The sequence below is a fragment of the Pseudophryne corroboree genome, chromosome 12, assembly GCF_028390025.1.
Source record: "Pseudophryne corroboree isolate aPseCor3 chromosome 12, aPseCor3.hap2, whole genome shotgun sequence".
In the NCBI taxonomy this organism is placed as follows: domain Eukaryota; kingdom Metazoa; phylum Chordata; class Amphibia; order Anura; family Myobatrachidae; genus Pseudophryne; species Pseudophryne corroboree.
In genome coordinates, this window is record NC_086455.1 from 38,003,685 (window position 1) to 38,027,736 (window position 24,052).

At 49.1% G+C, this 24,052-nt stretch overlaps 1 protein-coding gene across 2 annotated transcripts in view; it reads left to right on the forward strand.

The window, feature by feature from the left end:
* The first annotated feature begins 342 nt into the window (after positions 1-342).
* The window catches only part of EXD1 (exonuclease 3'-5' domain containing 1), a 97,767-nt gene continuing 74,057 nt past the window's right edge, over positions 343-24,052 (forward strand). The window contains exons 1-2 of one of the 2 annotated variants that reach the window (XM_063947353.1): positions 343-497; positions 17,040-17,138. The gene's annotated coding sequence lies outside the window, so the exon portion shown is untranslated. The remainder of the gene's footprint in view (positions 498-17,039; positions 17,139-24,052) is intronic. The other variant, XM_063947352.1, reaches the window with a different exon arrangement.

Below are 24,052 nucleotides of genomic sequence, written 5' to 3' on the forward strand. Positions count from 1 at the left end.
CTCTAAACTACAATCCTATTATAATGTATTTGCCCTCATGCTAATCATTATCTGTCCCAGCAATCAGCTGCTGCATTGTATGTGTGTATGCAATAAACTAGGGGCATCCGCTAAAGAGTGACCGGCAAACTGCAGGGCTGTGTTCTCCCCATGCAGTTACCATCACCAGCGCTCCATACACCCGTTCCTCAGCGCAGCAGTGCGGCTATATAATCCCAATGCGCCGCAAGCCGTATCCTCGCAAAGCATCACGGGAGACGCAGGTCATTAGCATACTGATTTGCATGGACGACCCACAGACAATGCGCTGTTTAAAGACCAAGCAGAAGCCCGCGGCGGGATTGGCTCCGTACATATTCGGGGGCGGGGCTTATCACAGGAAGCCTTGCATGCATGAGTCTGGCGCCCTGGAGTGCGGACTGCCGTTATTATTGGCTGCTGCTGCTGCCGCTGCCGCCGGTGCTGTCCCTGTGCTGTGCTCTGCTCGTCCAATGCCCGTGAGTAAGCGGCGGTGCTGTCACTGTGTGTAAGGCTGGCTGTTGCATGTGGTGCTGCTGCTGCTGTTTCTCCTGTTGGGTACAGGTGTGACGCAGCAGCCAGGGGGTTACAGGGCTGAAATAACTCCTTGGGTAGTTATCCACTAATATCCATAATGTATATTGTGTAATCGCCGGCGATGTCCACGTTCATAGCTGTGTGTGCATACATGCAAAAATGCCGACCAGTGGAGGTAATTCCAAGTTGATCGCAGCAGGAAATTTTTTAGCAGTTGAACAAAACCACCTGCAGTGGTGGGGCAGATATAACATGTGCAGAGAGAGTTAGATTTGGGTGGGGTGTGTTCAATCTGCAATCTAATTTGCAGTGTAAAAATAAAGTAGCCAGTATTTACCCTGCACAGAAACAAAATAACCCACCCAAATCTAACTCTCTCTGCACATGTTATATCTGCCCCCCCTGCAGTGCACATGGTTTTGCCCAATTGCTAAAAAAATTCCTGCTGCGATCAACTTGGAATTACCCCCAGTGTGTTTAGATTGCAATACTGTTTTATGCTTATGGTGGTGTATTCAGAAGAGAGGGATCTCGTGATCAGTCGCCTGCAGGCAGTGGTGCTGAGAGGGGGGTGGGAGGGTACTAATGGCCCAGGGGCGGGATGTACTAATGTACATCGCCGCCCTGCGCCACGATGCTGATCGCATATGTACTAACATACGCGATCAGCATTGCGGAGGACAGCTCTTCCAATAAGAGCTGTCCTCCGCGATGCACAGCGGCAGCCTGACTTCCGGGATTTGGCCCCAGAAGTCAGTCTGCGCACGCGCGGGGTGACGGGGGCGGCCGCAGGGCATGCTGGGAGGGATCCGATGGGATTCCTCACACAGCGCCGCGGAGAGAAGCCCATAGGCTTCTATGGACTATCGCCAGCTAAAACTGGCGAACCCCGCTGCGGCGCTGACCTGTCGGACGGGGGTTAGTACATCAGGAAAATGCGGTAAACAGGGTTTACCGCATTTTCCGCTTAGTATATCCCGCCCCCCCGTCTGGTGGGAGGGCCAAGGTACCCCTTTATACTCCTTTCAGACTGACAAAAATTTCCCAGGTTATTGCACATGAACGCGCATCAACCCGGGAAATTGCTCAGTGTGAAAGGGTCCTGTAAGAATATCCCGGGACGAGCAGGATTGAATCCGGGATGCGGTGCAGTGTGAATAGGTATACTGGGTCAAGGCGACCCGTCACCCGTTCTCTGCATAGGAGGAGGCGGTGCTTGGAGATGATTATCTCCAAGCTCCGCCTCCAGTAGCATCAGCAGTGACATCACCAATCGGCAATATGCCGGGTCGGACCGCAAGTCTGAAGGGGTCTCAAGCCGGGAAGCACCTGCTTACACATTCCCGGGTGCGACCCGGCTCTTGTCAGTCTGAAAGAGGTATAACTTGGCAGCTGCAGCTCTTCTCAGACCAGCACACGCTACTGTGTGCTGAGCTGCAGGGAGGCACTTAAAATACAAATGTGTCCCAGGATGAGTTTAAAAAAAAAAGAAAAGTGGAAGACCCAGATACCTTCGGAATGTAACTTGCAGAGACAGTAGTTACCACTGTCCCTGCAAGTTTACATTTTATACATAGCGGGAATAATCATGTAAAAATGTACATTGAAAAAAAATAAAAAATGGGGGCTGTTAAGGGGGCCAGTGCACATTTACCCAGTGGCTGCTAATGTCTGCCCAGGACTGGAATTCCTTGGAAGTGGGGACCCCAAAAATTAAAAATGGGGTCCCCCCTCCCAAGCGAAAATCACACCCCACACCCCTGGTGGCGGTGGGTGCGGAGTTCATGTTAATATTGTTCTTTACAGGTGGCCTACAGGTCCCAGCAAGCCTGCCCCAGCATGCTGGCACTTGGAGAACCACAAGTGCTAGCATGCCCGGACATAAATGGCCCGCTGGCACCTGTAGTCCACCTGTAAAGAAAATATTAAAATAAAAACACCACACTATCTTTAAAAAAAAAAAAAGTTTATTAGTCAGGGTCTTCACCTGGGGGCGGCGGCCTTTAAGCTCTATTGCATGGCCGCCGCCTCCCCAGGGCTTCCGGTGTCTTCACCTGGAGGGCCGCCGCCTCCCCAGGGCTTCCAGCGTCTTCACCTGGGGGGTGGCGGTCTTTAAGCTCTTTTGCGTGGGTGCCGCCTTCCCCAGGGCTTCCAGCGTCTTCACCTGGTGGGCGGCGTCTGTTAAGCTCTTTTGCATAGCCGCCGCCCATCCAGGACTTCCGGCGTGTTCTGTCTTCAGGAGGTCTTCTCTTCTCCTCCTCCGCCGTCGGACTGACGCGCCGCTGCCTTACATAAGTCAACCGGAGGGGGCGGGCCGATGACGCAGTGAGCCGTGATTGGCTCGCGGTGGCCATCTTGAATTTCAAAAATGGGCTTTTAATGCCCATTGCTAGGCCCCGCCTTCGCCCGCCTCTCGCTCCCACACCTTTCCCCATTCACAACGGGAGGCACCACGATCGGTGCCTCCCAAACACATTTAGACAGGGATAATAATTAGATTAATATAAAGCAGATACTTATGACACAGAATATGTCTCATAAGTATCTTCTTTATATTATTTTAATCATTACTAGCAGGGGAGGCACTGCCTCTCCTGACTGCACGTCCTGCTGGAAGTTCTCTTCTCTGCAGCTGCACACATTGTATCTGACTGGTCGCATTGTTTGTGACCAGATCAGGTAATGCACTTGTTGATGGAATGCGACCGTGCCAAGCAAGTGTTTAATATGAGAAGTGGAAGTACTTGACAGTTTTGTCAGAGGCACTCCTGGGATTATCTGTACCACAGGTGTAAATATTGCTGCTCCAGAAAATATCACAAAATATCACTGCCAGCTTTGAAGATGGGTTATAGCACTTGAGTGTTCATAACCCGTGTTGCTGTATGGTCTAAAAGGACCCAGTTGGAATAGTCCTGGTTGAGTGACCCGGTATTCCAACTGGGGTAGCAAGCAGGGTTGAACACGTGTTCAATCCGGCTTGTTGTACTGTGTAAACAGGGAAGCCGAGTCGATGTGATCCGTTTCCTGTTCACTCTGTGTGGATGGGCGGCGCTTGGAGATCATGTGATCTCTAAGCGCCGCCCCCTCTTTTTCACCGGTGACGTCACCAACCCGTCAGTATGCCTGGTTGGAAACTGCGGCGGTGAGGGGCCTGAGGCGGATTGCAGCCGGGAAGCACCCGTGTCAAGTTCCCGGGTGCAGCCCGCCTCAGGCAGTGTGAAAGGGGTATTGTATAGACTGAGGGGGTCTAGTCATAGAGCTGTGGAAAGTACTGTTTTGCTGATAACAGGGATTTTCCCTGCTTCGTTCTATTCCTAGAGTGCGTTGCTGTGAAGAAGTTCATTACTTGTTTGGCGTCGTCCAATAGGAAAAGGATGGGGATTTCCTGTCTGTCAGCCCGGCATCCATTTTAACCCCGCCCCTTTATATCCCTGTAGCCACTGCAGCAGGGGCGTTTTAAGAGAGGAGGGGACCTGCGTGCAGCCTCCGTTGCGGGCCCCCTCCTCTCCGGCAGCAAGTAGACTCTGGCATACTGCCAGAGTCTACTGCGCATGCGCAGGTCTCCGGGAACATGGCGCCCGCGCCTTGTTCCCGGGGACATCTCCAGTGCGCATGTGCAAATCACTCGGAAATGGCCACGGTGGCCATTTTCTAAGTGATTTATGCCTGCACTAGAGGGTAGTCGACGCGGGACTCCGGAATGGTAAGTATAGTAAATGGGTGCGGTGTGGCCCCCCCTGGACTCAGGGGCCCATGTGTACCACACACACTGCACCCATTATAGAAACGCCAATGCACTGCAGCCTCTCTGAAGCGAAGATGGTGGCACATGCACAGAAAGGCCCTGTCTTCCAACTTCTCAGAGAGGCCCGCAGCTGAAGACGGGACCAAGCCCTGGTTATTGGAGCGCATCGCAGGAAAGGTAAGTATACGTGAATTGCTGCAAAACAAAGTTGTATATCGCATCGACCTCTACATGAGTAAACCCCTAAATGTTATTTATTCACAAAAAAATACAAAGTGGGACTATTTTTATAAGGCTCTTTTTTAATAAGGTTTTTTAATCCTGAAAAGACATCAAGGATACATCAAGGATACACCCCACTGTTTACAGTACGCCCAACAGCCGTTTCAACACATGGTGGTCTTCATCACCACCACCATGTGTTGAAACGGCTGTTGGGCGTACTGTAAACAGTGGGGTGTATCCTTGATGTCTTTTCAGGATTAAAAAACCCCTTTTTTTCTTCAACTAAAACGTGAGTGCTGGTCTAATTCTTTTTTCAGCTATGGGAAAAGTGAGTGTGTATATTGATTATTAGGACCTTGCACCAACTATCTTTTGACTTTAGACATAGAGTGCTGTCACCTTGCTATATATATATATATATATATATATATATATATATATATATATATATATTTTTTAATATTGCACATACTACTTTTCCCATACTTTCCCCATCCACAGATACCCCACTTCCAGATGTGCCACAATAACACACATTTAGTTTTTATGCTATCACCAAGTCAAATAAAATGTTACCAAACTCAGCGAAAAAGCATTTTTTTTTTTTTTTATTCAACGTTCCAGAAAGTGAATTTTACAGAAACACCACAGGGAAATTCTTTGTGGCTTATACTCCAACCACTCGCTTTGACCTTATCCTCTGTAGTTTTACTGGGAAATGCAGAGGACAGGAATTAATCAATTGAGCAGGCTTCATCCAAATGCTGATTTTATGCCCAAAAACCTGCACAGCTGTTTCTCTCCCTGGTTATTAGATAATTGATTGAATGTGTATTTAAAACCACACATTTTGAAATACCACTGCACATTGAAGCACTGCAATCATTGCATGTAAGTGTTAAAGTTCATATCTTTTAGAGCCTAACGTTTTTATATCTATCAGCGATGCAAAAATCAACTCTAAACATGCCAGCCGTACACTAATTACTCACTGCTGTGCTAAAAAAAGGGAAATGCTTGGCAATTATTATTAATATATTTATTTTACACTAGACTACATTGAAATGCATTTTTACTCTTCATAAGGGCTTTCCCTGATAATCTACATTATATCTTGAAATTTGTAGGTTAAATGGACAACTTTTAAAAAGTATTCACCTATGTGGGCGGTGGAAGCTAAAACGTGAGATTTAGCCATTATCAACCTGCAATATTTTATCAGTGGATTGCTATTTGTCGCATCCATGAGATTTTGCCATGTATAAAGTTCATAGAGCAAGCATTCCCAACTTCAGTCCTAAAGGCAACTAACAGTCCAGGTTTTCGTGAAATCCATGCTTGAGCACAGGTGACATAAATGAGTACCTGTTATTATTTTTATTTTTTTTAATCATCTGTGCTGCAGCCTGGATATCACTAAAACCTGCAGTGTTCGTGCGCCTTGAGGACTGAGGTTGGGAATGCCTGTCATAGAGCATAATGTAGATCACAGGTTCTCAAACTCGGTCCTCAGGACCCCACACAGTGCATGTTTTGCAGGTCTCCTCACAGAATCACAAGTGAAATAATTAGCTCCACCTGCGGACCTTTTAAAACATGTCAGTGAGTAATTCATATACCTGTGCACCTGCTGGGTTACCTGCAAAACATGCACTGTGTGGAGTCCTGAGGACCGAGTTTGAGAACCTGTGATGTAGATACAAGCACATACCTCCCAACATGACCCTCTCCAGGAGGGACCGAATGCTCTGCTCCTGGACTTCTCTCAATTTATGATTGCCATCATCTGTGGTGAAACACCTTTTTTTATCAAGTAACTAGTTCAACACAGGTGCTGGCAATCATACATTAAAAGTCCAGAAGCAGAGCATTTTGGAGCAGATGTATTAACCTGGAGAAGGCATAAGGAAGTGATAAACCAGTGATATGTGCAAGGTGATAAAGGTACCAGCCAATCAGATCTGAACTGTTAATTTACATATTAGAAATGATTGGCTGGTGCCTGTATCACCTTGCACATATCACTGGTTTATCACTTCCTTATGCCTTCTCCAGGTTAATACATCTGCCCCAATGTCCCTCCTGGAGAGGGTCATGTTGGGAGATATGCAAGCGTACAGAAACAGCCTGACCCACAGTGTGATAGCAGCCCCTCCTGGTCTTATAGAGGTACTACACTTGTGCAAATATCAACAACAATGGGTCTTATACAGGTTTATTAGCAAACCAAAAAAGCACGCTAATGGGTAAAACCATGTGCACCTCAGGTGGGGCAGATATAACATGTTCAGAGAGTGTTATAGGCCCTACACACTGGCCGATTTTCTGAAAGATATGAACGATCTCGTTCATAAATGAACGAGAACTCGTTCATATCTTTCAGTGTGGAGACTCCAGCGATGAACGATGCGCGTCCCCGCGCTCGTTCATCGCTGGTCTCCCGTCGGCTGTGCATGCAGGCCAATATGGACGATCTCGTCCATATTTGCCTGCACTTCAATGCAGCCGCGTGACGGGGGGAGTGAAGAAACTTCACTGCCCCCCCGCCGCCGGGTCGCTCGTCGGCCGTATCCGCCGTCGGGCAGCTCGGCGGCGGATCGGCTAGTGTATAGGGCCCTTTAGATTTGGGTGGGGTGTGTTCAAACCGAAATCTAACGGCAGTGTAAGCACAGAAACAAAATAACCCACCCAAATCTAAATCTCTCTGCACATCTTACATCTTCCCCACCTGCAATGCACATGGTTTCACCCATTAGAGTGCTTTTTTGGTTTGCTAACAAACCTGAATAACCCCCAATTTCCTAACACAGGGGTTTCCAAACATGGGGGCAAATGTATTAAGCCTGGAGAAGTGATAGGTAGAAGGGAGTAATGCACCAGCCAATCATAATGGGTTTGAAAAATGACAGTTAGGAGCTGATTGGCTGATGCGTTATCACCATCTACTTATCCCATTTCCAGGCTTAATATATGCGCCCCACGTGTACTCAAGGCACACTAGCAGTCCATGTCTTAAGGACAGCCACACTTGAGCACAGGTGATTTAATTAGTACCTCAGTTATTTTGATCTAACCATCTGTGCTCAAGCAGGGATATCATTAAAATCTGCAGTCAGTTTTGGAAATTGAAGATCCAGTCTCTCATTGAGTTGATCAAGACCATTTCCAAATTACATTTCTATACAGGGCTTACAAACTTTAACCTCTGGGTGGACTACTCTGAAAGGCAGTGTGATTTATGGTGTCTCAAAATAGTTAAAATCCTTTTTTAGCATAAAACTTTTCTCTTATGTCCTAGAGGATACTGGGGTCCACATTAGTACCATGGGGTATAGACGGGACCACTAGGAGCCATTGGCACTTTAAGAGTTTGAGAGTGTGGGCTGGCTCCTCCCTCTATGCCCCTCTTACCAGACTCAGTTTAGAAAATGTGCCCAGAGGAGCCGGTCACAGCTAGGGGAGCTCTTCTTTAGTAAAAGTTTAGTTTACAGCTTTTTATTTTACAGGAAGGCTGCTGGCAACAGCAGAGCCAGAAGACCGGTGGCGAGTTAGTCACTGGTCCCCCTAGCAAGCGGAGAGCCGGTGTGAAGATGGCGGCAACAGGGTATGGAGCGCAGTACTAACTGCTCTCCAGGGCCCAGCGGTACATAGTGCAGCCAGCGCATACACCCTACACTGGTCACACAGCCTGTCAGGGTCCCTGGATCTCTGCCAGCATAAATCCTCAGGCCAGTATAATCCTATGAAGAGCGAGAAGACCGCCTCATTAAGGGGGCGGAGCTTCTCAGAGCAGACCCAGCAGCGTTCAGCGCCATTTTTTTGCCTGCAGAAACGTTGCCAGTGATGTGCAGGCCCTCCAGAGCAACTCTAGCTATCCGTACAGTACCAGGGGGTTGTAGGAGGGGGGGGGGGGGGGGCTGTGTAAAGACTGTGTAACCTATTAAGGTACACAGTCAGCGCTGGTTTAGGGTCTCCCTATACCTGGAAAGCGCTGTGTGTGGGTTGGCTCCAATCTCAGTCTCTCTTGCCATTCTTGGTGGTGAAACTCTCTCTGTCCTCCCCTGTGTATGTGTGGTGTCTCTGTGGTCTCTATTAGCTATGTCCAGGGACTCCGTGTCATATGCTGCAGAGGATATGTCCTCTCAGGATGATCCCATTCCATGTAATCAGGATTGCACTGTTTTAGCACAGATACTAGCAAGGGAGCCTGAATGGTTATCCTCTATCAAATCCATGATTTCTCAGATTTCTACTAGGGTTGCACAGAATGAATCTGCAACTCGGGTTTTACAGAACTCTATGGCAGTTTGGTCCGGTTCTGTTACCTCAGGGCCCCCCTCAGGAGTTTCCCATAAACGTGCTCTTGCACAGATTATGCAGGATGACACGGATACCGACTCTGACACTGCAGACGGTGATGGGGATGTGCTTAGGTGGGCCTCATCTCTTGCTAAATGGGTGCAGTTGATGATAGAGGCTATAAGGGATGTGTTGAATATTGCAGATACAACATCGGAGCAGGTTGAGGAAGCTTACTTCACTGGCGATAAAAAAAACCTCACTAACCTTCCCTGCATCCAAAGAATTAAAGGCTATATTTGAGAAAGCATGGGAAAACCCGGAGAAAAAATTCCATATTCCTAGAAGGGTTCTGGTTGCTTTTCCCTTCCCTGAGGAGGATAGGAAAAAATGGGAAAACCCACCCATAGTAGACGCTCAAAAAAGGTGGTTTTACCTGTTCCGGGATCTACCGCCTTAAAGGAGCCGGCTGATCGCAAAATTGATACTACGCTCAAATCCATATACACTGCTTCATGGGCGATACTACGGCCCACTATTGCCTGTGCATGGATTTCCAAAGCTATAGTAAAGTGGTCAGGCATGTTACTTGAGGATTTGGATACAATGGATAAAGGTGACGTATAATTGTTTTTACGTAACAGTCAGGATTCTGCAGGATTTATGGTGGAATCCATGAAGGACCTGGGTTCAATGGCTGCAGGAATTTCTTCCATGTCAGTCTCAGCTCGTCGAGGACTGTGGCTGCGCCAGTTGTCTGCCGACGCGGAATCCAGGAGAGTTGTGGAGACCCTACCATATACAGGTCATGCTCCCTTTAGGGAAGCGTTGACTGTGTGGATCTCCACGGCTACAGCGGGTCAGTCGCCCTTTCTTCCCTCAGCTGCACCTGCTGTGAAGAAATCTTTTCCTTCAGCGGCATCACAGTCCTTTCGTGTTACTAAAACAAGAAAGGCCAAACCGTCCAACACCTTCTTTAGAGGGGGTCGGCCAAAATCCAAGAAATTTGCTGCTGCAGGTTCCCAGGAACAGAAACCTGCTTCTGGTACACCAAAGTCCTCAGCATGATGGTGGACAGTGCGGCCTGGAGGTGGGGACGGTGGGGGCGAGACTCAGACATTTCAGTCACGTCTGGGTGTCGTCCGGCCTGGATCCCTGGGTACTAGATATTGTGTCCCAGGGGTACCGGCGGCAGACAGCGCTACCCCACAGGGAGCCATCCAGAAGCTGGTGGAGGCACAGGTTATCGTACCTGTTCCTCCACAGATGCAAAACAAAGGTTACTATTCGAACCTTTTCGTGGTACTGAAACCGGATGGTTCGGTCAGGCCCATTCTGAACTTAAAATCACTTAACCCCTTTCTGAGAGAGTTCAAGTTCAAAATGGAGTCTCTAAGGGCAGTGATATCAGGTCGGGAGGAGGGGGAATTCCTGGTATCCCTGGATATCAAGGATGCGTACCTCCACATTATAATTTGGCTGCCACATAAAGCTTATCTTTGATTCGCACTGTTGGACTGTCATTGTCAGTTCCAGGCCATTCGACTTCTACACAGCACCGAGGGTATTCACCAAGGTTATGGCGGAAATGATGATTCTCCTCCTCAGACGGGGTGATCATAATTCCATATCTGGATGATCTGCTGATAAAAGCATCGTCCAAGGAGAAGCTGTTATGGTCCATAGCTCTCATGACCCAGCTTCTCAGGGAACATGGTTGGATTCTGAATCTTCCAAAATCACATTTGGAACCAACCAGGAGGTTGTCCTTTCTGTGAATGATCCTCGACACGGAAGTGCAGAGGGTGTTTCTTCCAGAGGAAAAAGCGTTGGTGATACAAACAATGGTCCAGGATGTCCTGAAGCTAACCCGGGTGTCAGTTCATCAGTGCATTCGCCTTCTGGGGAAGATGGTGGCCTCTTACGAGGCTCTGCAATACGGGAGGTTTCACAGTCTGTCCTTCCAGCTGGATCTCCTGGACATGTGGTCGGGATCCCATCTACACATGCACCAGAGAATCCGTCTGTCGCCAAAGGCCAGAATTTCACTCCTCTGGTGGCTGCACTTACCTCACCTTCTAGAGGGCCAATGGCTCCTAGTGGACCAGTCTATACCCCATGGTACTAAAGTGGACCCCAGCATCCTCTACGGACTGCGAGAAAAGGATTTACCGGTAGGCAATTAAAATCCTATTTTCTCTATCGTCCTAGTGGATGCTGGGGTTCCTGAAAGGACCATGGGGAATAGCGGCTCCGCAGGAGACAGGGCACAAAAAGTAAAGCTTTAGGATCAGGTGGTGTGCACTGGCTCCTCCCACTATGACCCTCCTCCAAGCCTCAGTTAGATTTTTGTGCCCGGCCGAGAAGGGTGCAATCTAGGTGGCTCTCCTAAAGAGCTGCTTAGAAAAGTTTAGCTTAGGTTTTTTATTTTACAGTGAGTCCTGCTGGCAACAGGATCACTGCAACGAGGGACTTAGGGGAGAAGAAGTGAACTCACCTGCGTGCAGGATGGATTGGCTTCTTTGGCTACTGGACATTAGCTCCAGAGGGACGATCACAGGTACAGCCTGGATGGTCACCGGAGCCTCGCCGCCGGCCCCCTTGCAGATGCTGAAACAAGAAGAAGGTCCAGAATCGGCGGCATGAAGACTCCTCAGTCTTCTTAAGGTAGCGCACAGCACTGCAGCTGTGCGCCATTTCCTCTCAGCACACTTCATACGGCAGTCACTGAGGGTGCAGGGCGCTGGGAGGGGGGCGCCCTGGGAGGCAATGAAAACCTATTTTTGGCTAAAAATACCTCACATATAGCCTCCGGGGGCTATATGGAGATATTTAACCCCTGCCAGAATCCGTTAAGAGCGGGAGACGAGGCCGCCGAAAAAGGGGCGGGGCCTATCTCCTCAGCACACAGCGCCATTTTCCCTCACAGAAAGGCTGGAGGGAAGGCTCCCAGGCTCTCCCCTGCACTGCACTGCACTACAGAAACAGGGTTAAAACAGAGAGGGGGGGCACTAATTTGGCGTTAGAAATATATAAAAAAGATGCTATAAGGGAAAACACTTATATAAGGTTGTCCCTATATAATTATAGCGTTTTTGGTGTGTGCTGGCAAACTCTCCCTCTGTCTCTCCAAAGGGCTAGTGGGTCCTGTCCTCTATCAGAGCATTCCCTGTGTGTGTGCTGTGTGTCGGTACGTGTGTGTCGACATGTATGAGGACGATGTTGGTGAGGAGGCGGAGCAATTGCCTGTAATGGTGATGTCACTCTCTAGGGAGTCGACACCGGCATGGATGGCTTATTTAGGGAATTACGTGATAATGTCAACACGCGCCAAGGTCGGTTGACGACATGAGACGGCCGACAAACAATTAGTACCGGTCCAGACGTCTCAAAAACACCGTCAGGGGTTTTAAAACGCCCGTTTACTTTAGTCGGTCGACACAGACACAGACAGGGACACTGAATCCAGTGTCGACGGTGAATAAACAAACGTATTCCTTATTAGGGCCACACGTTAAGGGCAATGAAGGAGGTGTTACATATTTCTGATACTACAAGTACCACAAAAGAGGGTATTATGTGGGATGTGAAAAAACTACCGTAGTTTTTCCTGAATCAGATAAATTAAATGAAGTGTGTGATGATGCGTGGGTTCCCCCCGATAGAAAATATGGGCGGTATACCCTTTCCCGCCAGAAGTTAGGGCGCGTTGGGAAACACCCCTTAGGGTGGATAAGGCGCTCACACGCTTATCAGAACAAGTGGCGGTACCGTCTATAGATAGGGCCGTCCTCAAGGAGCCAGCTGACAGGAGGCTGGAAAAATATCATAAAAAGTATATACACACATACTGGTGTTATACTGCGACCAGCGATCGCCTCAGCCTGGATGTGCAGAGCTGGGGTGGCTTGGTCGGATTCCCTGACTAAAAATATTGATACCCTAGACAGGGACAGTATTTTATTGACTATAGAGCATTTAAAGGATGCATTTCTATATATGCGAGATGCACAGAGGGATATTTGCACTCTGGCATCAAGAGTAAGTGCGATGTCCATATCTGCCAGAAGATGTTATGGACACGACAGTGGTCAGGTGATGCAGATTCCAAACGGCACAAAGGTGTATTGCCGTATAAAGGAGGAGTTATTTGGGGTCGGTCCATCGGACCTGGTGGCCACGGCAACTGCTGGAAAATCCACCGTTTTTACCCTAAGTCACATCTCTGCAGAAAAAGACACCGTCTTTTCAGCTTCAGTCCTTTCGTCCCTATAAGAGTCATATCTGCCCAGGGATAGAGGAAAGGGAAGAAGACTGCAGCAGGCAGCCCATTCCCAGGAACAGAAGCGTTCCACCGCTTCTGACAAGCTCTCAGCATGACGCTGAGACCGTACAGGACCCCTGGATCCTACAAGTAGTATCCCAGGGGTACAGATTGGAATGTCGAGACGTTTCCCCTGCGCAGGCTCCTGAAGTCTGCTTTACCAAGGTCTCCCTCCGACAAGGAGGCAGTATGGGAAACAATTCACGAGCTGTATTCCCAGCAGGTGATAATTAAATTACCCCTCCTACAACAAGAAAAGGGGTATTATTCCACACTATATTGTGGTACTGAAGCCAGAAGGCTAGGTGAGACCTATTCTAAATCTAAAAAAATTTGAACACTTACAAAGGTTCAAATCAAGATGGAGTCACTCAGAGCAGTGATGACGAACCGGGAAGAAGGGGACTATCTGGTGTCCCGAGACATCAGGGATGCTTACCTCCATGTCCCAAATTTGCCCTTATCACTAAGGGTACCTCAGGTTCGTGGTACAGAACTGTCACTATCAGTTTCAGACGCTGCCGTTTGGATTGTCCACGGCAACCCGGGTCTTTACCAAGGTAATGGCCGAAATGATGGTTCTTCTTCGAAGAAAAGGCGTCTTAATTATCCCTTACTTGGACGATCTCCTGATAAGGGCAAAGTCCAGGGAACAGTTGGAGGTCGGAGAAGCACTATCTCGGATACTGTTACAACAGCAGGGGTGGATTCTAAATATTCCAAAATCGCAGCTGATCCCGACAACAAGTCTCCTGTGCTTAGGGATGATTCTGGACACAGTCCAGAAAAAGGTGTTTCTCCCGGAAGAGAAAGCCAGGGAGTTATCCGAGCTAGTCAGGAACCTCCTAAAATCAGTGCATCATTGCACAAGGGCCATGGTAAAAAAATGGTGACTTCCTTCGAAGCAATTCCAGTCGGCAGATTTCATGCAAGAACTTTTCAGTGGGATCTGCTGGACAAATGGTCCGGATCGCATCTTCAGATGCATCAGCGGATAACCCTATATCCAAGGACAAGGGTGTCTCTCCTGTGGTGGTTACAGAGTGCTCATCTTCTAGAGGGCCGCAGATTCGGCATTCAGTTTTGGATGTTGGTGACCACGGAGGCCAGCCCGAGAGGCTGGGGAGCAGTCACACAAGGAAAAAATTTCCAGGGAGTGTGATCAAGTCTGGAGACTTTTCTCCACATAAATATAGCTAAGGGTAAATTTATAATGCTCTAAGCTTAGCAAGACCTCTGCTTCAAGGTCAGCCGGTATTGATCCAGTGGGATAAAACATCACGGCAGTCGCCCACGTAAATAGACAGGGCGGCACAAGAAGCAGGAGGGCAGTGGCAAAAACTGCAAGGACTTTTCGCTGGGCGGAAAATCATGTGATAGCACTGTCAGCAGTGTTTCATTCCGGGAATGGAAACTGGGAAGCAGACTTCCTCAGTAGGCACGACCTCCACCCGGCAGAGTGGGAACTTCATGGGGAAGTTTTCCACATAATTGTAAACCGTTGGGAATTACCAAAGGTGGACATGATGGCGTCCCGTCTGAACAAAAAACGGGACAGGTATTGCGCCAGGTTAAGAGACCCTCAGGCAATAGCTGTGGACGTTCTGGTAACACCGTGGGTGTACCAGTCGGTGTATGTGTTCCATCCTCTGCTTTTCATACCTAAGGTACTGAGAATTATAAGACGTAGAGGAGTAAGAACTATACTCATGGCTCCGGATTGGCCAAGAAGGACTTGGTACCCGGAACTTCAAGAGATGCTCACAGAGGACTTATGGCCTCTGCCGCTAAGAAGGGACTTGTTTCAGCAAGTACCATGTCTGTTCCAAGACTTACCGCAGCTGCGTTTGACGGCATGGCGGTGGAACGCCGGATCCTAAGGGAAAAGGCATTCAGGAAGAGGTCATTCCTACCCTGGTCAAAGCCAGAAAGGAGGTGACCGCACAACATTATCACCACATGTGGCGAAAATATGTTGCGTGGTGTGAGGCCAGGAAGGCCCCACGAAGAAATTTCAACTCGGTCGATTCCTGCATTTCCTGCAAACAGGAGTGTCTATGGGCCTCAAATTGGGGTCCATTAAGGTCCAAATTTCGGCCCTGTCGATTTTTCTTCCAGAAAGAATTGGCTTCAGTTCCTGAAGTCCAGAAGTTTGTCAAGGGAGTATTGCATATACAACCCCCTTTTGTGCCTCCAGTGGCACTGTGGGATCTCAACGTAGTTCTGGGATTCCTCAAAACACATTGGTTTAAAACCAGTCAAATCTGTGGATTTGAAGCATCTCACATGAAAAGTGAACATGCTCTTGGACCTGGCCTGGACCAGGCGAGTGTCAAATTGGTGGTTTTTTTCTCAAAAAAGCCCATATCTGTTTGTCCATTCGGACAGGGCAGAGCTGCGGACTCGTCCCCAGTTCTCTCCCTAAGGTGGTGTCAGTGTTTCACCTGAACCAGCTTATTGTGGTGTCTTGCGCCTACTAGGGACTTGGAGGACTCCAAGTTGCTAGATGTGGTCAGGGCCCTGAAAATATAGGTTCCAGGACGGCTGGAGTCAGGAAAACTGACTTGCTGTTATCCTGTATGCACCCAACAAACTGGGTGCTCTTGCTTTTAAGCAGACTTTTGCTAGTTGGATGTGTAATACAATTCAGCTTGCACATTCTGTGGCAGGCCTGCCACAGCCAAAATATGTAAATGCCCATTCCACAAGGAAGGTGGGCTCATCTTGGGCGGCTGCCCGAGGGGTCTCGGCTTTACAACTTTGCCGAGCGGCTATTTAGTCAGGGGAAAACACGTTTGTAAAATCCTACAAATTTGATACCCTGGCTAAGGAGGACCTGGAGTTCTCTCATTCGGTGCTGCAGAGTCATCCGCACTCTCCCGCCCGTTTGGGAGCTTTGGTATAATCCCCATGGTCCTTTCAGGAACCCCAGCATCCACTAGGACGATGGAGAAAATAAGAATTTACTTACCGATAATTCTATTTCTCGGAGTCCGTAGTGGATGCTGGGCGCCCATCCCAAGTGCGGATTATCTGCATTACTTGTACATAGTTACAAAAATCGGGTTATTATTTGTTGTGAGCCATCTTTTCAGAGGCTCCGCTGTTATCATACTGTTAACTGGGTTCAGATCACAGGTTGTACAGTGTGATTGGTGTGGCTGGTATGAGTCTTACCCGGGATTCATAAATCCTTCCTTATTGTGTACGCTCGTCCGGGCACAGTATCCTAACTGAGGCTTGGAGGAGGGTCATAGGGGGAGGAGCCAGTGCACACCACCTGATCCTAAAGCTTTACTTTTTGTGCCCTGTCTCCTGCGGAGCCGCTATTCCCCATGGTCCTTTCAGGAACCCCAGCATCCACTACGGACTCCGAGAAATAGAATTATCGGTAAGTAAATTCTTATTTTCAATAATATTTAACAGAAACTGATTCTAGCGCAACTGCTTTGATCGTAACCGGCCGCACATTGTGATATAATAGATGACATTCTTATGGCATTTATAATCTTTCCTACAGAAGATACATGATTAACATAGGTTCTCCGTGCATCAGTTTATCCTAATTTGCACACATTATACATTTCTTTTATTTAAATATAAATTACAAAGCAAATTTCCCTAATCCTGAAATATGAAGAAATATGCTTTGAAGATTCAAATTGTCCTTGATGATTGGTTTGGGTATTTTGCTCGGAGTCGCATTTCCTTTGTGAGCGGCAGAGAGGACGCCTATTGTTACCGACTCCATAAAGTAATTACCTAGAAATGTGTCCCCTTTGGTTACTTATGGCAGGTGATAACTGCATGAAAAGACTGGACAACATTTGGGTAGTGTTCTGATTTCCAACTCCTTGAAGGGTTAATGGTCTCGTTCCCCGCTGACAGGACACTAGCTGCTGAGGGAACTATTCGCAAGCCCCACCACGGCAAGCATACATTCCCGCAGCACGCCGCCACCCCTAAGAGCCAGAAGAATGAAGAGTGGTGAGTACTAAGCCGGCGTCCCAGGTAGCGGGTTGCCGTCCATTATGGCGGCATGAGGGTACGGAGACTCATGGCTTCTAAACGAGGCGGTCTGTCTCCCGCTGTGTACGGACACAGACGCTGAACAGCGGACACAGTACCCAGACTGGCAACAAAGCCATAAAAGGAGTCTGTCTCCATTTTATGCACTTAGACACATTTTCTCTAACGTCCTAAGTGGATGCTGGGGACTCCGTAAGGACCATGGGGAATAGCGGCTCCGCAGGAGACTGGGCACAATTAAGAAAGCTTTAGTACTACCTGGTGTGCACTGGCTCCTCCCACTATGACCCTCCTCCAGACCTCAGTTAGAATTTTGTGCCCGGCAGAGCTGGATGCACACTAGGGGCTCTCCTGAGCTCCTAGAAAAGAAAGTATATTTAGGTTTTTTATTTTCAGTGAGATCTGCTGGCAACAGACTCACTGCTACGAGGGAATAAGGGGAGAAGAAGCGAACCTACCTGCTTGCAGCTAGCTTGGGCTTCTTAGGCTACTGGACACCATTAGCTCCAGAGGGATCGAACACAGGCCCAGCCTCGGAGTCCGGTCCCGGAGCCGTGCCGCCGTCCCCCTTACAGAGCCTGAAGCAAGAAGACGGTTCAGAAAGTCGGCGGCAGAAGACTTCGGTCTTCAACAAGGTAGCGCACAGCACTGCAGCTGTGCGCCATTGCTTCCCATGCACACCTCACACTTCGGTCACTGATGGGTGCAGGGCGCTGGGGGGGGGCGCCTTGGGCTGCAATATAAGTACCTTGATGGCAAAAACTACACAATATATAGTCCCAGAGGCTATATATGTGTAAAATACCCTTGCCATATACATTTAAAAAGTGTGGGAAAGGTCAGCCGAAAAAGGGGCGGAGCCATCTCCCTCAGCACACCGGCGCCATTTTCCCTCACAGCTCCGCTGGAAGGACGCTCCCCAGGCTCTCCCCTGCAGTTTTCCAGACTACATAGGGTAAATAAGAGAGGGGGGGCACTAAATTTAGGCGCAAATTACATATATATAAGCAGCTATTAGGGGAAAAAGCACTCAGTTATAGTGTAATCCCTGTGTTATATAGCGCTCTGGTGTGTGCTGGCATACTCTCTCTCTGTCTCCCCAAAGGGCTTTTGTGGGGTCCTGTCCTCAGTCAGAGCATTCCCTGTGTGTGTGCGGTGTGTCGGTACGGCTGTGTCGACATGTTTGATGAGGAGGCTTATGTGGAGGCGGAGCAGATGCCGATAAATGTGATGTCACCCCCTGCGGGGCCGACACCTGAATGGATGGTAATGTGGAAGGAATTACGTGATAGTGTCGACTCCCTACATAAAAGGTTTGACGACATAACAGATGTGGGACAGCCGGCTTCTCAGCTCGTGCCTGCCCAGACGTCTCAAAAGCCATCAGGGGCCCTAAAACGCCCGCTACCACAGATGGCAGACACAGACGTCGACACGGATACAGACTCCAGTGTCGACGACGATGAGACTACTGTACATTCCAATAGAGCCACCCGTTATATGATTGCGGCAATGAAAAATGTCTTGCACATTTCTGATGTTACCCCAGGTACCACAAAAAAGGGTATAATGTTTGGGGAGAATAAACTACCAGTGGTTTTTCCCCCATCTGATGAATTAAATGAAGTTTGTGAAGAAGCGTGGGCTTCCCCTGATAAGAAACTGGTAATTTCTAAAAAGTTACTAATGGCGTACCCCTTCCCGCCAGAGGACAGGTTACGCTGGGAGACGCCCCCTAAGGTTGATAAAGCCCTCACACGTCTATCAAAGAAGGTGGCACTGCCGTCTCAGGACACGGCCGCCCTCAAGGAACCTGCTGATAGGAAGCAGGAGACTATCCTGAAGTCTGTTTATACACACTCAGGCATTATACTGCGACCAGCTATTGCTTCAGCATGGATGTGCAGTGCTGCAGCTGCGTGGTCAGATTCCCTGTCAGAAAATATTGATACCTTAGACAGGGACACTGTATTGCTAACCATAGAGCATATAAAAGACGCTGTCTTATACATGAGCGATGCACAGAGGGATATTTGCCGGCTGGCATCTAGAATAAATGCACTGTCCATTTCTGCCAGGAGGGGTTTATGGACCCGGCAGTGGACAGGGGATGCAGATTCTGAAAGGCACATGGAAGTTTTGACTTATAAGGGTGAGGAGTTGTTTGGGGATGGTCTCTCGGACCTAGTTTCCACAGCGACGGCTGGGAAGTCAGCATTTTTACCTCATGTCCCCTCACAGCAAAAGAAAGCACCGTATTATCAGGTACAGTCCTTTCGGTCCCAGAAAGGCAAGCGGGTTAAAGGCGCGTCCTTTCTGCCCAGAGGCAGAGGTAGAGGGAAAAAGCTGCAAAATACAGCCAGTTCCCAGGAACAAAAGTCCTCCCCCGCTTCCTCAAAGTCCACCGCATGACGCTGGGGCTCCACTGGCGGAGCCAGGTACGGTAGGGGCCCGTCTCAAGTACTTCAGCGATCAGTGGGCTTGCTCACGGGTGGATCCCTGGATACTGCAAGTGGTGTCTCAGGGATACAAGCTGGAATTCGAGACGTCTCCCCCTCGCCGTTTCCTAAAATCTGCCTTGCCAACGACTCCCTTGGACAGGGAGGCAGTGATAGAGGCAATTCACAAGCTGTATTCGCAGCACGTGATAGTCAAGGTACCCCTCCTTCAACAAGGAAGGGGTTACTATTCCACAATGTTTGTGGTACCGAAACCGGACGGTTCGGTGAGACCCATTTTAAATTTGAAATCCTTGAACATGTATATAAAGAAATTCAAGTTCAAGATGGAATCGCTCAGGGCGGTTATTTCATGCCTGGAGGAAGGGGATTACATGGTATCACTGGACATCAAGGATGCTTACCTGCATGTCCCCATTTACCCTCCTCACCAGGAGTACCTCAGATTTGTGGTACAGGACTGTCATTACCAGTTCCAGACGTTGCCGTTTGGTCTGTCCACGGCACCGAGGGTATTTACCAAGGTAATGGCCGAAATGATGATACTCCTGCGAAAAAAGGGAGTTTTAATTATCCCGTACTTGGACGATCTCCTTATAAAGGCGAGGTCCAGGGAACAGTTGTTGATCGGAGTAGCACTAGCTCGGGAAGTGCTACAACAGTACGGCTGGATCCTGAATATTCCAAAGTCGCAGCTGGTTCCTGCAACGCGTCTATTGTTCCTGGGGATGGTTCTGGACACAGAACAGAAAAAGGTGTTTCTCCCGGAGGAGAAGGCCAGGGAGTTGTCATCTCTAGTCAGAGACCTCCTAAAGCCAAAACAGGTGTCGGTGCACCACTGCATGCGAGTCCTGGGAAAGATGGTAGCTTCTTACGAAGAAATTCCATTCGGAAGGTTCCATGCACGGATCTTTCAGTGGGATCTGCTGGACAAGTCGTCCGGATCGCATCTTCAGATGCGTCGGATGATAACCCTGTCTGCAAGGACCAGGGTGTCTCTACTGTGGTGGCTACAGAGTGCTCATCTTCTGGAGGGCCGCAGATTCGGCATACAGGACTGGGTCCTGGTGACCACGGACGCCAGCCTTCGAGGCTGGGGAGCAGTCACACAGGGAAGAAATTTCCAGGGACTATGGTCAAGCCAAGAGATGTCCCTACACATAAATATTCTGGAACTAAGAGCCATTTACAATGCCCTAAGTCAGGCAAGACCCCTGCTTCAAAGTCAGCCGGTACTGATTCAGTCAGACAACATCACGGCGGTCGCCCATGTAAACCGACAGGGCGGCACGAGAAGCAGGATGGCGATGGCAGAAGCCACAAGGATTCTCCGATGGGTGGAAAATCACGTGTTAACACTGTCAGCAGTGTTCATTCCGGGAGTGGACAACTGGGAAGCAGACTTCCTCAGCAGGCACGACCTCCACCCGGGAGAGTGGGGACTTCATCCAGAAGTCTTCCAACAGATAGTAAACCATTGGGAAAAGCCACAGGTGGACATGATGGCGTCCCGCCTAAACGAAAAGTTAGAAAACTATTGCGCCAGGTCAAGGGACCGTCAGGCGAAAGCGGTGGACGCTCTAGTGACACCGTGGGTGTACCGATCGGTTTATGTGTTCCCTCCTCTTCCTCTCATACCCAAGGTACTGAGGATAATAAGAAAGAGAGGAATAAGAACTATACTCATTGTTCCGGATTGGCCAAGAAGAGCTTGGTACCCAGAACTTCAAGAAATGATCTCAGAGGACCGATGGCCTCTACCACTCAGACAAGACCTGCTGCAGCAGGGGCCCTGTCTGTTCCAAGACTTACAGCGGCTGCATTTGACGGCATGGCGGTTGAACACCGGATCCTGAAGGAAAAGGGCATTCCGGAGGAAGTAATTCCTACGTTGATCAAAGCCAGGAAGGATGTGACCGCAAAACATTATCACCGCATATGGCGGAAATATGTTGCTTGGTGTGAGGCCAGGAAGGCCCCAACGGAGGAATTTCAACTGGGTCGATTCCTGCACTTCCTACAGTCAGGGGTGTCTTTGGGCCTCAAATTGGGGTCCATTAAGGTCCAGATTTCGGCTCTGTCGATTTTCTTCCAAAAAGAACTGGCTTCATTGCCTGAAGTTCAGACTTTTGTTAAGGGAGTGCTGCATATCCAGCCCCCTTTTGTGCCTCCAGTGGCACCTTGGGATCTCAACGTGGTGTTGGATTTCCTTAAGTCACATTGGTTTGAGCCACTTAAAACGGTCGAGCTAAAATATCTCACGTGGAAAGTGGTCATGCTATTGGCCCTGGCTTCGGCCAGGCGGGTGTCAGAGTTGGCGGCTTTGTCATGTAAAAGCCCTTATCTGATTTTCCATATGGATAGGGCGGAATTGAGGACTCGTCCCCAATTTCTTCCTAAGGTGGTTTCAGCGTTTCATCTGAACCAACCTATTGTGGTGCCTGCGGCTACTCGGGACTTGGAGGACTCCAAGTTGCTAGATGTAGTCAGAGCCCTGAAAATTTATGTTTCCAGGACGGCTGGTGTCAGGAAAACTGACTCGCTATTTATCCTGTACGCACCCAAAAAGCTGGGTGCTCCTGCTTCTAAGCAGACTATCGCTCGCTGGATCTGTAGCACGATTCAGCTTGCACATTCTGCGGCTGGACTGCCGCATCCTAAATCAGTGAAAGCCCATTCCACGAGGAAGGTGGGCTCTTCTTGGGCGGCTGCCCGAGGGGTCTAGGCTTTGCAACTTTGCCGAGCAGCTACTTGGTCGGGGTCAAATACGTTTGCAAGATTCTACAAGTTTGACACCCTGACTGAGGAGGACCTAGAGTTCGCTCATTCGGTGCTGCAGAGTCATCCGCACTCTCCCGCCCGTTTGGGAGCTTTGGTATAATCCCCATGGTCCTTACGGAGTCCCCAGCATCCACTTAGGATGTTAGAGAAAATAACATTTTACTCACCGGTAAATCTATTTCTCGTAGTCCGTAGTGGATGCTGGGCGCCCATCCCAAGTGCGGATTGTCTGCAATGCTTGTATATAGTTATTGTTAAACTAAAGGGTTGTTGTTGAGAGCCATCTGTTGAGAGGCTCCGTTATATTTCATACTGTTAACTGGATATAATATCACGAGTTGTACGGTGTGATTGGTGTGGCTGGTATGAGTCTTACCCGGGATTCAAAATCCTTCCTTATTGTGTCAGCTCTTCCGGGCACAGTATCCTAACTGAGGTCTGGAGGAGGGTCATAGTGGGAGGAGCCAGTGCACACCAGGTAGTACTAAAGCTTTCTTAATTGTGCCCAGTCTCCTGCGGAGCCACTATTCCCCATGGTCCTTACGGAGTCCCCAGCATCCACTACGGACTACGAGAAATCGATTTACCGGTGAGTAAAATCTTATTTCTCTAACGTCCTAGTGGATGCTGGGAACTCCGAAAGGACCATGGGGAATAGCAGCTCCGCAGGAGACTGGGCACAACTAAAGAAAGCTTTAGGTCACCTGGTGTGCACTGGCTCCTCCCACTATGACCCTCCTCCAAGCCTCAGTTAGATCTTTGTGCCCGGCCGAGCTGGATGCACACTAGGGGCTCTCCTGAGCTTCTAGAAAGAAAGTATATGTTAGGTTTTTTATTTTACAGTGAGACCTGCTGGCAACAGGCTCACTGCACCGAGGGACTAAGGGGAGAAGAAGCGAACCTACCTGCTTGCAGCTAGCTTGGGCTTCTTAGGCTACTGGACACCATTAGCTCCAGAGGGATCGACTGCGTGGAACTGGCCTTGGTGTTCGTTCCCGAAGCCGCGCCGCCGTCCCCCTTACAGAGCCAGAAGCAAGAAGAGGTCCGGAAAATCGGCGGCAGAAGACTTCTGTCTTCACCAAGGTAGCGCACAGCATTGCAGCTGTGCGCCATTGCTCCTCATACACACTTCACACTCCGGTCACTGAGGGTGCAGGGCGCTGGGGGGGGCGCCCTGAGAAGCAATAAAAACACCTTGGCTGGTAAAACAATCACAATATATAGCCCCAGAGGCTATATATGTGATAAATACCCCTGCCAGAATCCATAAAAAAAGCGGGAGAAAAGTCTGCGAAAAAGGGGCGGAGCTATCTCCCTCAGCACACTGGTGCCATTTTCTCTTCACAGTGCAGCTGGAAGACAGCTCCCCAGGCTCTCCCCTGTAGTTTTCAGGCTCAAAGGGTTAAAAAGAGAGGGGGGGGCACTAAATATAGGCGCGATATTGTACATACAAGCAGCTATTGGGGAAAATTCACTCTGTTATAGTGTTAATCCCCACATTATATAGCGCTCTGGTGTGTGCTGGCATACTCTCTCTCTCTGTCTCCCCAAAGGGCTTTGTGGGGTCCTGTCCTCAGAGCATTCCCTGTGTGTGTGCGGTGTGTCGGTACGGCTGTGTCGACATGTTTGATG